At 38.5% G+C, this 18243-nt stretch overlaps 1 non-coding gene across 1 annotated transcript; it reads right to left on the bottom strand.

Annotated features, from left to right (window-relative positions):
• Window positions 1–17798: 17798 nt before the first annotated feature.
• LOC148562181 (small nucleolar RNA R71) lies at window positions 17799–17906 on the bottom strand. The gene has a single exon (XR_015886876.1). It is a non-coding gene; the product is annotated as a small nucleolar RNA R71 (small nucleolar RNA).
• Window positions 17907–18243: the final 337 nt, after the last annotated feature.

Here is an 18243-nt window from a genome sequence, read left to right as displayed (position 1 = left end):
CAATTGGATTTTCTAACAAAACAGTTAGTTGAATTGAAGGAGAGACTACAAGAGACAAGAATGGCGAATATAAATATGAAAGTACAATTAAAGCAAACAAAGCAGCAACTGTCAAAACAAATAACAGAAGAGTGCCAAGCAGTTCAATTGAGAAGTAGGAAAACATTAGATGCCCCACCTCAAGGTAGTAGGAAGCCAAGAAATGAGCAAACTACCCAAAATCCATCTGAGGACAGTAAGAGCCCGGAGAGGAATAATTCTGGCAATCAAACGCCAGAAATTGGGTGGAAGCTGGTGTTGAACGCCCAAACCATGCTCATTCCTGGCGTTCAACGCCAGAAACAAGCAAGGAATTGGCGTAGAACGCCCAAAAGAAGCACAGTTCTGGCGTCCAAACACCAGGAACAAGTAAGGAGTTGGCGTCCAACGCCACTCCAGCTTCTAACTCTGGCAATCAAATGCTAACGAGGGATCAGACACACACCAGTGCTGATAACAACCCCTCTAAAAAGGCTTCTCCAACCACCTCTGTAGGAAGTAAACCTGCAGGAACTAAGGTTGAGGAATACAAAGCCACAATGCCTTATCCTCAAAAACTCCACAAAGAGGAGCAGGATAAGCAATTTGCTCGCTTTACAGACTATCTTCGGACTCTTGAAATAAAGATTCCGTTTGCAGAGGCACTTGAGTAAATACCTTCTTATGCCAAGTTCATGAAAGAGATCTTGAGTCATAAGAAGGATTAGAGAGAAACTGAAAGAGTTCTCCTCACTGAAGAATGTAGTGCAGTCATTCTGAAAAGCTTCCCAGAAAAGCTTAAGGATCTCGGGAGCTTTCTGATACCATGCACACTAGAGGGTAATTGCACCAAGATATCTTTATGTGATCTTGGAGCAAGCATCAATCTAATACCTGCATCCATTATCAGAAAGCTTGGTTTAACTGAAGAAGTCAAACCAACCCGGATATGTCTCCAACTTGATGATGGCTCCATTAAATACCCATCAGGCGTGATTGAAGACATGATTGTCAGGGTTGGGCCATTCGCCTTTCCCACTGACTTTGTGGTGCTGGAAATGGAAGAGCACAAAAGTGCTACTCTTATTCTAGGAAGACCTTTCCTAGCAACTGGACGAACTCTCATTGATGTCCAAAAGGGGGAAGTAACCCTGAGGGTCAATGAGGATGAGTTCAAGTTAAATGCTGTCAAAGCCATGCAGCATTCAGACACATCCAAAGACTGCATGAAAGTTGATCTTATTGACTCTTTGGTGGAGGAGATCAACATGGCTGAGAGTCTCGAATCAGAGCTGGAAAACATCTTCAAAGATGTTCAGCCTGATTTGGAGGATTCAGAAGAATTAAAAGAGCTTCTGAAAATTCCTCAGGAAGAGGAAACACCTCCTAAACCTGAGCTCAAGCCATTACCACCATCCCTGAAATATGCATTTCTGGGAGAAGGTGACACTTTTCCAGTAATCATAAGCTCTGCTTTAAATCCACTGGAAGAGGAAGCACTAATTCAAATGCTTAGGACACACAAGACAGCTCTTGGGTGGTCCATAAATGACCTTAAGGGCATAAGCCTAGCTAGATTCATGCACAAAATTCTATTGGAGGATGATGCTAAGCCAGTGGTTCAACCACAGAAGCGGCTAAATCCAGCCATGAAGGAAGTGGTGCAGAAGGAGGTCACCAAGTTACTAGAGGCTGGGATTATTTATCCTATTTCTGATAGCCCCTGGGTGAGCCCTGTTCAAGTTGTCCCCAAAAAGGGGGGTATGACAGTGGTTCATAATGAAAAGAATGAACTGGTTCCTACAAGAACAGTTACAAGGTGGCGCATGTGTATTGACTACAGAAGGCTCAATACAGCCACCAGAAATGATCATTTTCCTTTACCATTCATAAACCAGATGCTAGAGAGACTAGCAGGTCATGAATACTACTGCTTTTTGGATGGCTATTCAGGTTATAACCAAATTGCAGTAGATCCTCAGGACCAAGAGAAAACAGCATTTACATGTTCTTCTGGAGTGTTTGCTTATAGAAGAATGCCTTTTGGTCTGTGTAATGCACCTGCAACCTTTCAGAGGTGCATGCTCTCTATCTTCTCTGATATGGTAGAGAAATTTTTGGAAGTCTTCATGGATGACTTTTCAGTATTTGGAGACTCATTCAGCTCCTGCCTCAACCATTTAGCACTTGTTTTGAAAAGATGCCAAGAGACCAACCTAGTTTTAAACTGGGAAAAATGTCACTTTATGGTAACTGAAGGAATTTTCCTTGGGCATAAAATTTCGAACAAGGGAATAGAGGTGGATCAAGATAAAGTGGAAGTAATTGAAAAATTACCACCACCTGCTAATGTTAAGGCAATCAGAAGCTTTCTGGGGCATGCAGGATTCTACAGGAGGTTTATAAAGGATTTTTCAAAAATCGCAAAACCCCTGAGCAATCTGCTAGCTGCTGACACGCCATTTGTGTTTGACACAGAGTGTCTGCAGGCGTTTGAAACTCTGAAAGCTAAGCTGGTCACAGCACCAGTTATTTCTGCACCAGACTGGACATTACCATTTGAACTAATGTGTGATGCCAGTGACCATGCCATTGGTGCAGTACTGGGACAGAGGCATGACAAGCTTCTGCATGTCATTTATTATGCTAGCCGCATTTTAAATGATGCCCAGAAAAACTACACAACCACAGAAAAAGAATTGCTTGCAGTGGTTTATGCCATTGACAAGTTTAGATCATACTTAGTAGGATCCAAAGTGATTGTGTACACTGACCATGCTGCTCTTAAATATCTACTCACAAAGCAGGATTCAAAACCCAGGCTCATAAGATGGGTGTTGCTTCTACAGGAGTTTGACATAGAAATAAGAGACAGAAAAGGGACAGAAAACCAAGTGGCTGACCATCTGTCCCGGATAGAGCCAGTAGAAGGGGCGTCCTCTCCCTCTGTTGAGATCTCTGAAACTTTTCCAGATGAGCATTTGTTTGCCATTCAAGAAACACCATGGTTTGTAGACATTGCAAACTATAAAGCTGCAAGGTTCATACCCAAGGAGTACAGCAGGCAACAAAAGAAAAAATTAATTACTGATGCAAAGTACTACTTGTGGGATGAACCCTATCTCTTTAAGAGATGTGCAGACGGAATAATCCGTAGGTGTGTGCCTAGAGAAGAAGCACAGAGGATCTTATGGCATTGCCATGAATCATAATATGGAGGCCATTTCGGAGGTGAGTGAACAACCACCAAGGTCCTCCAATGTGGCTTCTACTGGCCTACCCTATATAGAGATTCCCGAGAGTTTGTACGTAACTGTGCCAGCTGCCAAAGAGCTGGTAATCTGCCTCATGGTTACGCCATGCCTCAACAAGGGATCTTGGAGATTGAGTTGTTTGATGTATGGGGAATTGACTTCATGGGACCTTTCCTACCATCATACTCAAACACTTATATTCTGGTGGCAGTCGATTATGTATCAAAATGGGTAGAGGCCATTGCCACACCCACTAATGATACTAAGACAGTGCTGAAGTTCCTCCAGAAACATATCTTCAGCAGGTTTGGTGTCCCTAGAATACTAATCAGTGATGGGGGCACTCACTTCTGCAACAAACAGCTTTACTCTGCCATAGTCCGGTATGGGATTAGCCACAAGGTGGCCACTCCATATCATCCATAGACAAATGGGCAAGCTGAAGTTTCTAATAGAGAACTAAAAAGAATCCTGGAACGGACTGTAAGTACCCGTAGAAAGGATTGGGCAAGAGGCTTGGATGATGCTCTGTGGGCTTACAGAACAGCATTCAAAACTCCTATAGGGACCTCTCCATACCAGCTTGTATATGGTAAGGCCTGTCATCTGCCCGTGGAACTGGAACATAAGGCCTACTGGGCAACCAGATTCCTGAACTTTGATGCCAAATTAGCCGGAGAAAAAAGATTGCTCCAGCTAAATGAGCTAGAGGAATTTAGACTCACTGCTTTCGAAAATGCCAAGCTTTATAAGGAAAAATAAAAAAGATGGCATGACAAAAAGTTGTCATCAAGAGTCTTTGAAGCAGGACAAAAAGTTCTGTTATTTAACTCTAGGCTCAGGCTATTCCCTGGGAAACTGAAATCCCGGTGGAGGGGAGCATATGTGATTACAAGTGTATCACCATATGGTTATGTGGAGTTTCAAGATATTGATTCTGATAAGAAGTTCATTGTTAATGGATAGAGAATCAAACACTATCTTGAAGGTAATGTTGAGCAAGAGTGCTCAAGGCTGAGGCTAGATTAAAAGCTCAGCAAGGTCCAGCTAAAGACAATAAAGAAGCGCTTGCTGGGAGGCAACCCAGCCATTGGGAAAACTTTTTCTGTTATTTTACCCTATTCTTGATTTTATTTGTTTATATAAAGTTCATTGTTAATAAGGTAAAGAGTCAATTGCATAAGTTCACAGGGTTACAGAAGGATTCAGCACACAAAACAGAGAGAAAGAGCTCACTGGCAAAAAAAGGCCAGTAAGTGGCACAACTAGGCATTAAACGCCCAAAAGAAGCATCTACTGGGTGTTTAACGCCAGTAATGATAGCCATCTGGGTGTTAAACGCCAGAAAGAAGCAACTTCTGGGTGTTTAACGCCAGATTGACAGCATCCTGGGCGTTCAAAAAAATGCCCAGTGACAAAGGAGTTCCTGGCGTTCAACGCCAGAAAGAAGCAACAGCTGGGCGTTGAACGCCCAGGAGAAGCAGCATTTGGGCGTTAAACGCCCAAAACATGCAGCATTTGGGCGTTTAACGCCAGGATGGTGGGGAGGAGGTAAATTCGTTTTTATTTCACAATTTTTTATTTTAATTTTAATTTTCATGTTTCAATTCATGATTTCTTGCATAAACATGTTACAAACCCTAATTTCTAAAATCCCTAATTTCTAAAAACCCTACTTTAAAAATGTCAAATGTATCTTAATCCATAAACACAAATTCTTTTTCAATCCAATCCAACTCTTTTTCAAATTTTCCAAAACAAATCTATCTCTTTTCCTTCTAAAATCTTTTCAACTCATCAATATCTTTTTCAAATCTCCACATTATCTTTTTCAAAATCCAAATTTATCTTTTTCAAATATCTTTCATATCTTTTCAATTTTAAATCACATCTTTTCATATCATACTTATTTTTTATAAATCATATCTTCTATCTTATCTTTTTAAAATTTTCGAAAACCCACCCCCCTCCCTTTTAAATCCACATTCGGCCTCCCTCCTCTCATCCACCATTCGACACTAGATCTCCTTCTATCCCTCTCCTTTCTTTTCTTTTGCTTGAGGACAAGCAAACCTCTAAGTTTGGTGTGTTTATCCGTGATCACTAAATTATACCCACTAAGATCATGGCCCCTAAAAGAAAACAACCCACTCTAAGAGGCAAGAAAGAGAGTATTCCAAAACCACTTTGGAATCAAGGGAAGTTCGTAACCAAAGAACATTCAGACCATTACTACAAAATAATGGGTCTAAGATCAGTGATCCTGGAAGTCAAGTCCGATCTGAAAGAAGATGAATATCCGGAGATCCAAGAGCAGATTCGAAACAGGAACTGGGAAGTCCTAGCTAATCCTGAAACAAAAGTGGGAAGGAATATGATTCAGGAGTTCTACGCTAATCTGTGGCAAACAGACAGGCAGAGAATATCTGGAACTGCCCTCTATGACTATCGGACTATGGTCAGAGGAAAGATTGTTCACATCCACCCTGACAAAATCAGGGAGATCTTTAAGCTACCTCAGCTGAAAGATGACCCAGACTCCTTCAATAGGAGAATGATGAGAACAAACAAGGGCCTAGAAAAGATTCTAGAGGATATATGCATCCCTGGAGCCAGGTGGACCACCAGCAGCAAGGGTGTCCCAAATCAACTCAAGAGAGAAGATCTCAAACCAGTCGCCAGAGGATGGCTGGACTTCATTGGGCGTTCTATATTGCCCACTAGCAACCGTTCTGAAGTTACCGTTAAAAGAGCAGTGATGATCCATTGCATTATGTTGGGAAAAGAAGTGGAAGTTAATCAACTGATTCCATCTGAATTTTACATACTTGCAAACAAAAACTCCAAGGATGCCAGGTTGGCTTATCCAAGCCTAATCTCTATGCTCTGCAAGGATGCTGGAGTAAGGATGGGAATAACGGAGTACATCTCAGTGGAGCAACCAATCACTAAAACCACAACGGAAAAACAACAAGTGCAGGATGACCCCATCAAGAGGAGGGCGCAAGAATTTCTCCCGGAAGTCCCTCAATTTGAATATTAGGAGGACTAAATAAAGGAAGAACAGCAAAATCAAAACAGTATGCTCTGCAAACTGCTCAGGGAACAAGAAAAGCAAGGGCATGACTTAAAGGAACTGAAGCGTCATAAGTTATCTCTTGAAGGACCAAGCACCCCACAGACTAGAGGAACATCCACATCCCAAACTCAAGGTTGTTGAGTTCTAATCTTAGCCTTAACTCTGTGATAATTGTTCTTATTTGAGTTTTACCTTAGAAGTTATAGTAGTAATTAGTAATGATTTTATCTCCAATTAAGCTATAATTTATTTTTCTCATCATCATTAAACATGAATAAAATAGAAGATTTTCTTTAGAATAAGGAGGCAATATTTTTTTAAATTCTTAATAAAAGAAATTCTAATTATTTACATGTGGTGGCAATGCTTTCTGCCTTCTGAATGAATGCCTGAACAGAGCATATGTCTTTGGAATTTGATGTTCTTGAATGTTAAATATGTTAGCTCTTGAAAGAATGATGAACATGAGACATGTTATTGATAATCTGAAAAATCATAAAAATGATTCTTGAAGCAAGAAAAAGCAGTGAATACAAAGCTTGCAAAAAAAAAAGCAAGCAGAAAAAGCCAATAGCCCATAAAACCAAAAGGCAAGGGTAATAAAGGATCCAAGACTTTGAGCATCAGTGGATAGGAGGGCCTGAGGGAATCAAATCCTGGTCTAAGCGGCGAAACCAAACTGTCCCTAACCATGTGCTTGTGGCGTGAAGGTGTCAAGTGAAAACTTGAGACTGAGCGGTTAAAGTCAAGGTTCAAAGCAAAAAGAAGAGTGTGCTTAAGAACCCTGGAAACCTCTAATTGGGGACTTTAGCAAAGCTGAGTCACAATCCGAAAAGGTTCACCCAATTATGTGTCTGTGGCATTTATGTATCCGGTGGTAATACTGGAAAACAAAGTGCTTAGGGCCACGACCAAGACTCATAAAGTAGCTGTGTTCAAGAATCAACATACTGAACTAGGAGAATCAATAACATTATCTGAATTCTAAGTTCCTATAGATGCCAATCATTCTGAGCATCAATGGATAAAGTGAGATGCCAAAACTGTTCGGAAGCAAAAAGCTACTAGTCCCGCTCATCTAATTAGAATCTGAGCTTCACTCAAGAACTCTGAGATATTATTGCTTCGTGACTTATTTGTATTCTATTTTATTTGTCTAGTTGCTTGGGGACAAGCAACAGTTTAAGTTTGGTGTTGTGATGAGCGGATATTTTATACGCTTTTGGGGGTTAATTTCATATAGTTTTTAGTATGATTTGGTTAGTTTTTAGTATATTTTCGTTAGTTTTTAGGCAAAATTCATATTTCTGGACTTTACTATGAGTTTGCATGTTTTTCTGTAATTTCAGGTATTTTCTGGCTGAAATTGAGGGAGCTGAGCAAAAATCTGATTCAGGTTGAAAAAGGACTGCTGATGCTGTTGGATTCTGACCTCTCAGCACTCGGAATAGATTTTCTGGAGCTACATGAGTCCAATTGGTGCGCTTCCAATTTCGTTGGAAAGTAGACATCCAGGGCTTTCCAGCATTATATAATAGTCCATACTTTGCTCAAGGATAGATGACGTAAACTGGCATTCAACGCCAGTTCCATGTTGCAGTCTGGTGTCTAGCGCCAGAAACAAGTTAAAAGTTGGAGTTCAACGCCAGAAACAGGTTACAACCTGGCGTTGAACGCCCAAAACAGCCCAGGCACATGAGAAGCTTAAGTCTCAGCCCAGCACACACCAAGTGGGCCCCAGAAGTGGATTTCTGCACTATCTATCATAGTTTACTCATTTTCTGTAAACCTAGGTTACTAGTTGAGTATTTAAACAACTTTTAAAGATTTATTTTTCACCTCATGACATTTTTAGATCTGAACTTTGTACTCTTTGACGGCATGAGTCTCTGAACTCCATTGTTGGGGGTGAGGAGCTCTGCTGTGTTTCGATGAATTAATGCAACTATTTCTGTTTTCTATTCAAACACGCTTGTTTCTATCTAAGATGTTTATTCGCACTTCAATATGATGGATGTGATGATCCGTGACACTCATCATCATCCTCAACCTATGAACGCATGCCTGACAACTACCTCCGTTCTACCTTCGATTGAATGAACATCTCTTGGATTCTTTAATCAGAATCTTTGTGGTATAAGCTAGAATCCATTGGCAGCATTCATGAGAATCCAGAAAGTCTAAACCTTGTCTGTGGTATTCCGAGTAGGATTCAGGGATTGAATGACTGTGATGAGCTTTAAACTCACAAGGGCTGGGCGTAGTGACAGACGCAAAAGGATCATTGTATCCTATTCTAGCATGAGTGGGAACCGACAGATGATTAGCTGTGCGGTGACAGCGCACCTGGACCTTTTTCACTGAGAGGACGGATGGTAGCCATTGACAACAGTGATCCACCAACACACAGCTTGCCATAGGAGGAACCTTGCGTGCGTGAAGAAGAAGACAGGGAGAAAGCAGAGATTCAGAAGACAAAGCATCTCCAAAACTCCAACATATTCTCCATTACTGCAGAACAAGTATTTAATCCATGCTCTTTTATTCTTCGAAATTCATACTGATAATTATAATTGATTTCCTGACTAAGATTTACAAGATAACCATAGATTGCTTCAAACCAACAATCTCTGTGGGATCGACCCTTACTCACGTAAGGTATTACTTGGATGACCCAGTGCACTTGCTGGTTAGTGGTATGAGTTGTGAAAAGTGTGATTCACAATTCGTGTACCAAATAACCACCTGGATAACAATAGAAATAACCATCCACTATCTTATGGAATCGAACATCCAGTCTCTACTATTTGTTTCTGATCACACACACTATACCAAGTATTACAAATAACCATCTGGGCACCAATAGAAATAACCATCCGCTAGCCTAAGGAATCGAACATCCAGCCTCTACTACTTGTAACTGATCACATATTCTACACAAAGACTATTACGAATAACCATCTGTGTACCAATAGAAATAACCATCCACTCTCCTATTGAATCGAACATCCAGATTAAATTACTTGTAATTGATCACACACACTACACCCATAATATTCAAAATAACCATCTGGGTACCAATAGAAATAAACATCCGCTATTGAATTGAACATCCAGATTAAAATACTTATAACAGATCACAAACAATACACCATGACTATTCAAAATAACCATATGGTTACCAATAGAAATAACCATCTGCTAGCCTATTGAATCGAACATTCAGCCAAGACTGCTGATAACTAATTATACACACCACACGGAGGCCGTTACATCATAACCATCTAAGTACCTAGTGAATTCAACATTTAGAATCTCTCAAATGGTAATTAGTTAAACAAAAAGCAATCAAACAATTACCAAAAGTAATATTAGGGTAACCATGCGAACGCATACGAAGTTAAATATCCAGGTGTCTTTAGCCATTGTTAAATGTAGTCAAGTATTACTACAAATAATCATCCAATACAGAATCAAAATAACCATCTACAACCATTTTCCATCAACAACTTGCACTACAAAATAACTATCAAACATACATATTGAGTTGGAACAACTAACAAAAAGGACCTGTAATATAACATAGCAAATTCTGTATCCAAAACAGTCTAGGTATTGCCAAAAGAGTTTAACAGGGACATGAATCCACCTAGTCCTTTAGGACCAATCTGCCGAGTGGGAGCATCCAAATCTATATTTTTGCAAGATTCTACACGATTATCCTGAAAGAAACAAACTCAAACGAAAACAAGTCATCATCTTATTAATCAACTATGTACTAAAGGTGAAGCTTTAAACTAATTACGATACCTACCTGGCCTGAACTCTTCCGCTTTCTCTGCGTGGATTTCTTAATAGACTTTTCCAACTCATATCCGAGCCTTTTACCTTTTGGCTGACTGATAAACCACTATTTTATTATTTATCTTGTGCTCAATTGAGTGGATTGACGAGGTAGAAATTGGCAGATTAAGAAATTAATATGGGAGATACGTTGCAAGTACAGTTCTTAACCAACAAAAGTCCGCTTATCAATTTAGAAGGGTTGTCACAAAATTAAAATTAAAATACTGGGAGTATGAATCCCAGGTCGTCTCCCAACGAGTTGCAGAAAGATGTGCTATTTTATTAATCAGAGGGTTTTTCAAATTGGTTTTGAGTTTGATAAACAGGAAATTAAATCAGAGAATTTATGTAATTTAAATAAAGGTCTTGACCGGGAGTAGATTAATCGGAAGTTCTATCCTTGTTGGAGTTCTCCCAAGATCAATTGATAATTGAAGGTTGTTTTACTTAGTTATCCTTTACTAGGTAGAGGAAAGTCAAGTAAGTTGGAAGTCTACTTCTATTCACAAGTTCTAATCCTCTCCCTTGGGAAGGATTAGTGTCAGTGACTAGAGAGCCATCCAACAATAAACCCGATTACAATTTTACTCTTGAGCATTCCAACTCAAGGTTCTCCTTTCAATCAACTCCCAATCAAGTTAGAGAACTACTCGCTCATCATGAATGTAAACTTCACAAAATAAGAAAGGGAAATAAAGGAAGACATGATAAAATAATAATCAAAAAGACCAATTAAAAATAAAAATAGTTCTTGTATTAATAAATTCTAAAAATAATCCAATGGTAACTCTGAACAGATTAAGGATATGAAAGAGTAAGTAAAAAGTAGAGAAAACAAACTAGAGAGATGAAGTCTTGCGGAGGTAATAGCTCTTCTCTATATCCCAATCTAAAAAGAAATAAAAAATGAAATCCTAAGAACTATGAATGTATATAGAGAAAACCTAGAGGAGGAGTAAAGTCAGATCTAAAACTAAAAATTATGCCAAATGAATGTCCTCCTTGGTCTCTGCATGTTCCCTGGCTCTAATCTGTGTTTCTGGGCCGAAAACTGGGTTGAGATGCGGCCCAGAATCCACGCCAGTGATTTCTGCAAATTCTGCAGATCGCGCACGTCACGCGATCGTGTCATCCACGCGTTCGCGTCATCCAGCGTTTTTCCTTGCCACGCGTGCACGTCGTCCACGCATTCGCGTCACTCATGCGGCTTCCAATCCACGCGTTCGTGTCAGGCACGTGAGCGCGTCAATGCGCTTTCCTCCATTTCGCGCGGTCGCGTGAGCCATGCGTCCGCGTCGTTTCTCGCTGGTCATCTCCTCAATTTCTTGTGTTCCTTCCATTTTTGCCAGTTTCCTCTCCATTCTCTAAGCCATTCCTGCGCTATGAAGCCTGAAACACTTAACACACAGATCACGGCATCGAACGGTATAGAGGAGAATAAAAAAATACAATTAAAAGATCTTTAGGAAGCAATTTTCAACCATGGAACAATTTTGGGAAGGACTTGTAATATCATGCTAATCATATGAATAAGTGGGTGAAGACTTGATAAAACCACACAATTAAGCACAATATAAATCATAAAATAATGGTTTATCAACCTCCCCACACTTAAACATTAGCATGTCCTCATGCTTAGTTGAAGGAGGTAAATATGAATGAATAGGGACATGTAAGACTCATGCAATGTAACCTATGCATATGAATGCAACTATATGATTTTGTCTATCTGATTAAAAATAAATGAGTTCTCTAAGACAGAACATAGAGCAGATTCCACTAGTTTAAATCATACAGTAAAAGCAGGTAAATTTGTAAGAAGACAGCTCGTGAAAGCAGGAGACAGAATCAAGCATTGAACCCTCACTGATGGTGTGTGTGCACTCTAATCTCTCTAGTGTATAGGGTAATCACTCTATCCTTCTCTAATCATGCTTTCTAATTTTTGTTCTTCACCTAACCAGTCAACAACATTTAATGTACCAATGCAAACATCATGAGGTCTTTTCAAGGTTGTAATGGGGCCAAGGTAAGGGTAAGGGTATATATAGCTAAGTGAGCTTATAAATTGAATCTTTAATTAACCCAAGCTTTCACCTAATCATATATGTATATTATATATAAATTCAAATTTTATACCTTGCTACCCAGAATTTCCTTTTCACATTCCATACTCATGCATCAACTTTTGTTTTAATTTTATCACATGTGCATTGATTGTTTAATTTAGCATTGGGGTAATTTTGTCCCCTTATTTAGATTTATTTATTCTAAAAAAATTTTTTTAATAGCTTATCAATGCACATAGATTTTTAATTTTCTTTCATGGTTTCACATGAGTAGGTACCCAAATTTCCATCATGACACATTCCTCTATTAACCCTTGTTCCCACAATCTTCCCATACTCAATCAACACACAATTTCTATCTTAAGCTAACTAAAGATTCAGTTAGGATATTTAATTATTTTTCTGCTTAAGGTTAGTAACGTGGTAAAATGTAGAACAAATGGGATTAAAACGGCTCAAAGTGGCTAACAATGGTAATTTCAAGGGTAGGCTTATTTGGGATAAGTGAGCTAAACAAATAATGGCCTCAATCATATGCATGCATATAACACATTATCATTGGACATATAGGATAAAACAAAATTCAAATTACAATCATAGAGAAGTAAACACACAAGAATAAAATAGTTATGGTTAAATAATGTAACCATGTATCTCGGCTCAAAGTCTCACAGGTTGTGTGTTTTTTAGCTTGAAAACCATGTTCCAATTACAACTTCAAACAAATTTAACATAAAGGTTTTGATTTAAATTAGTGAAAAATTTCAGGTCTTAGGAGAAACTTATTATCTTTTCAATCAAGTAGAACATGCATGCAATTAACCTATTACTATGCAATCTATCCTAAAAAAAAAAGAAAAACTAACTGAATATTCTATTTTATTGGTGTTAAGAAAGAGAAATTACCTCCGGAAGTCAGGTACTGACCGACCTCCCCACACTTAAGGCTATACACCGTTCTTGGTGCCATCTGTCAGGAACAAAGGTGGGCTGGTAGCAGTATCTCTACAGTCGGGACCATCATGGCTCCCTGTGCTGGTAAAGAAAGTGGAGTCCGGAGTGTCTGGGTCTTTTTCAGGTCTGTGGATGCCTGTGAGTAGCTCCTTGAGGTATTTGAAACGGTGCTAGTTGCGACGCTCTCGTAGCTTCTCTTTCTGGTCTTGTCGGTCCAACCTCTCTAGTATTTGATGGAGCAGCTAACTTGTTGAAGGTGCTTGTGGTGTGAAAGGGGGAATGTCCGCAGCTTGTTCTGCGAACTGGCTGGTAGTGGCTGTTGGTGGCCTGAGATATTTCCCGTTAGGGACGTACTGATCATCCCGTGGAAGCATGGCTTTGGTGTCCCCAGCTCTGTAGGAGGCTCCGGCTGCTGAGACAAGATCTGAGACCAAGGCGGAAAAAGGTAAGTTGCCCACAATTTGTACGTGTCTCATGGCATTCCGGATGTGTCTTGGTAGGTTTAGAGGCTGGTCTGTGATGAGCGGATAATTTATACGCTTTTTGGCACTGTTTTTAGTATGTTTTTAGTAGAATCTGGTTACTTTTAGGGATGTTTTCATTATTTTTTATGTTAAATTCACATTTCTGGACTTTACTATGAGTTTGTGTGTTTTTCTATGATTTCAGATATTTTCTGGTTGAAATTGAGGGACTTGAGCAAAAATCAGATTCAGAGGTTGAAGAAAGACTGCTGATGCTGTTGGATTCTGACCTCCCTGCACTTAAAGTGGATTTTCTGGAGCTACAGAACTCAAAATGGCGCGCCTCCATTTGTGCTGGAAAGTAGACATCCAGGGCTTTCCAGCAATGTATAATAGTCCATACTTTAACCGAGTTTAGACGACATAAAAGGGCGTTGAACGCCAGTTCTACGCTGCTGTCTGGAGTTAAACGCCAGAAACACGTCACAAGCCAGAGTTGAACGCCAGAAATACGTTACAAACTGGCGTTCAACTCCAAGAATGACCTCTACACGTGTAACATTCAAGCTCAGCCCAAGCACACACCAAGTGGGCCCCGGAAGTGGATTTATTCATCAATTACTTACTTCTGTAAACCCTAGTAGCTAGTTTATTATAAATAGAACCTTTTAATATTGTATTAGACATCTTGGGACGTCTAGTTCTTAGATCATGGGGGCTGGCCATTCGACCATGCCTGGACCATTCACTTATGTATTTTTAACGGTAGAGTTTCTACACTCCATAGATTAAGGTGTGGAGCTCTGCTGTTCCTCAAAGATTAATGCAAAGTACTACTGTTTTTCTATTCAATTCAACTTGTTCTGCTTCTAAGATATTCATTCGCACTTCAACCTGAATGTGATGAACGTGACAATCATCATCATTCCCTATGAACGCGTGCCTGACAACAACTTCCGTTCTACCTTAGATTGAATGAGTATCTCTTGGATCTCTTAATCAGAATCTTTGTGGTGTAAGCTAGATTGATGGCGGCATTCATGAGAATCCGGAAAGTCTAAACCTTGTCTGTGGTATTCTGAGTAGGATTCTGGGATTGAATGACTGTGACGAACTTAAAACTCGCGATTGCTGGGCGTAGTGACAGATGCAAAAGGAGGGTGAATCCTATTCCAGCATGATCGAGAACCTCAGATGATTAGCCGTGCTGTGACAGAGCATTTGGACCATTTTCACAAGAGGATAGGATGCAGCCATTAACAAGGGTGATGCCTCCAGACGATTAGCCATGCAGTGACAGCGCATCGGACCATTTTCCAGAGAGGATTAAAAGTAGCCATTGACAACGGTGATGTCCTTACATAAAGCCAGCCAGGGAAAGGAGTAAGATTGATTGGATGAAGATAGCAGGAAAGCAGAGGTTCAGAGGAACAAATGCATCTCTATACGCTCATCTGAAATTCTAACCAATGAATTACATAAGTATTTCTATCCTTATTTTCTATTTTATTATTAATATTCGAAAACTCCATAACTATTTGATATCCGCCTGACTGAGATTTACAAGGTGACTATAGCTTGCTTCATACCAACAATCTCCGTGGGATCGACCCTTACTCACGTAAGGTTTATTACTTGGATGACCCAGTGCACTTGCTGGTTAGTTGTATCGAAGTTGTGAATGAAAACAATTTATTAAGACGTGCGTACAGAGTTTCTGGCGCCGTTGCCTGAGATCACAATTTCGTGCACCAAGTTTTTGGCGCCGTTGCCGGGGATTGTTCGAGTTTGGACAACTTACGGTTCATCTTGTTGCTCAGATTAGGTAATTTTCTTTTTGTTTTATTTTCAAAAATTTTTCAAAAATCTTTCAAAAAAATTTCTCCCTTGTTTTCGAAAAATTAAAATAAAAATGTTTTCAAAAATATATTTTTCTTCATAATTTTTAAGAATAAATTCTAGTGTTTCATAAAGCATGTTGAAGCCTGGCTGGCTGTAAAGCCATGTCTAAATTCTTTTGAACTGAGGTTTCACTTATACTCAAGAGAAGAGCTTCTTTGTCTTTCTTAGCAAATTAGCTGATGCAAGTAATAGCATACTAAAGCTTGGCTGGCTATTAAGCCGTGCCTAACCCTCAGATTGGAGCTTTAGATTAAGAGTACAAGATTCCTGGAATTCATATAAAAAATTTTGGAATCCTTAATTTTTCTTTTTCATATAATTTTCGAAAAAAAATCCAAAAAAAAATTAGAAAATCATAAAAAATCAAAAATATTTTGTGTTTCTTGTTTGAGTTTTGAGCCAAATTTTAAGTTTGGTGTCAATTGCATGTTTATATTGCATTTTTTTCGAAACATTCATGCATTCATGGTGTTCTTCATGATCTTCAAGTTGTTCTTGGTAAGTCTTCTTGTTTGATCTTGATGTTTTCTTGTTTTGTGTCTTTTCTTGTTTTTCATGTGCATTCTTGCATTCATAGTGTCTGAACATGAAAGATTTCTAAGTTTGGTGTCTGGCATGTTTTCTTTGCATATAAAAATTTTCAAAAATATGTTCTTGATGTTCATCTTGACATTCAAAGTGTTCTTGGTGTTCATCTTGACATTCATAGTGTTCTTGCATTCATCACATACTTTGATCCAAAATTTTCATGCATTGCATCATTTTTCTTGTTTCTCTCTCTCATCATTAAAAATTCAAAAATCAAAAAAATATCTTTCCCTTTTTCTCTCTTAAAATTTCGAAAATTGGATTTGACTTTTGCAAAAATTTTTAAAATTTAGTTGTTTCTTATGAGTCAAATCAAATTTTCAATTTAAAAATCTTATCTTTTTCAAAATCTTTTTCAAAAATCAAATCTTTTTCATCTTTCTTAGTTATTTTCGAAAATTATAAAAATATTTTTCAAAAATCTTTTCTTATCTTTATTACATAATTTTCGAAAATAACATCATCAATTAATGTTTTGATTCAAAAATTTCAAGTTTGTTACTTACTTGTTAAGAAAGATTCAAACTTTAAGTTCTAGAATCATATTTTGTGATTTCTTGTGAATCAAGTCATTAATTGTGATTTTAAAAATCAAATCTTTTTCAAAACTAATTTCAATCATATCTTTTCAAAAATATCTTTCTATCTTATCTTTTTCAAAATCATATCTTTTTCAAAAAAATTTGATTTTAAAATATCTTTTCTAACTTCTTATCTTTTTATCTTTTCAAAAATTGATTTTCAAATTTGTTTCAACTAACTAACTAACTTTTTGTTTGTTTCTTATCTTTTTCAAAACTACCTAACTAACTCCCTCTCTCTCTCTAATTTTCGAAAATATCTTTCCCCTTTTTCAAAATTTCTTTTCAATTAACTAATTATTTTAATTTTTTATTTTAATTTTCAAAAATTACTAACCTTTTTCAAAAAACTATTTTCGAAAATCACTAACTCTTTTTCAAAAATTATTTTCGAAAATCCTCTTCCCCTCTCATTTCCTTCTATTTATTTATTCATCTACTCACACAGGGACCTCTATACCGTGGTAAAAAGGATCCCTATTATTATTATTTTTCTGTCCCTCTTTTTCATATGAGCAGGAGCAAAGACAAGAACATTCTTGTTGAAGCAGATCCAGAACCTGAAAGGACGCTGAAGAGGAAACTAAGAGAAGCTAAATTACAACAATCCAGCAAGCACCTTTCAGAAATTTTCGAACAGGAAGAGGAGATGGCAGCCGAAAATAATAATAATGCAAGGAGGATGCTTGGTGACTTTACTGCACCTAATTCCAATTTACATGGAAGAAGCATCTCCATTCCTGCCATTGGAGCAAACAACTGAGCTGAAACCTCAATTAGTTTCTCTGATGCAGTAGAACTGCAAGTTCCATGGACTTCCATCTGAAGATCCTTTTCAGTTCTTAACTGAATTCTTGCAAATATGTGATACTGTTAAGACTAATGGAGTAGATCCTGAAGTCTACAGGCTCATGCTTTTCCCTTTTGCTGTAAGAGACAGAGCTAGAGTATGGTTGGACTCTCAACCTAAGGATAGCCTGAACTCTTGGGATAAGCTGGTCAAGGCTTTCTTAGCCAAGTTCTTTCCTCCTCAAAAGCTGAGTAAGCTTAGAGTGGATGTTCAGACCTTCAGACAAAAAGAAGGTGAATCCCTCTATGAAGCTTGGGAGAGATACAAAGGACTGACCAAAAAGTGTCCTTCTGACATGCTTTTAGAATGGACCATCCTGGATATATTCTATGATGGTCTATCTGAATTAGCTAAAATGTCATTGGATACCTCTGCAGGTGGATCCATTCACCTAAAGAAAACGCCTGCAGAAGCTCAAGAACTCATTGACATGGTTGCTAATAACCAGTTCATGTACACTTCTGAGAGGAATCCTGTGAGTAATGGGACGCCTATGAAGAAGGGAGTTCTTGAAATTGATACTCTGAATGCCATATTGGCTCAGAATAAAATATTGACTCAGCAAGTCAATATGATTTCTCAGAGTCTGAATGGAATGCAAGCTGCATCCAACAGTACTCAAGAGGCATCTTCTGAAG

The sequence above is a fragment of the Arachis ipaensis genome, chromosome B6, assembly GCF_059453495.1.
Source record: "Arachis ipaensis isolate K30076 ecotype BB chromosome B6, ASM5945349v1, whole genome shotgun sequence".
Lineage (NCBI taxonomy): Eukaryota > Viridiplantae > Streptophyta > Magnoliopsida > Fabales > Fabaceae > Arachis > Arachis ipaensis.
This window is presented reverse-complemented; position numbering and strand designations above follow the sequence as displayed.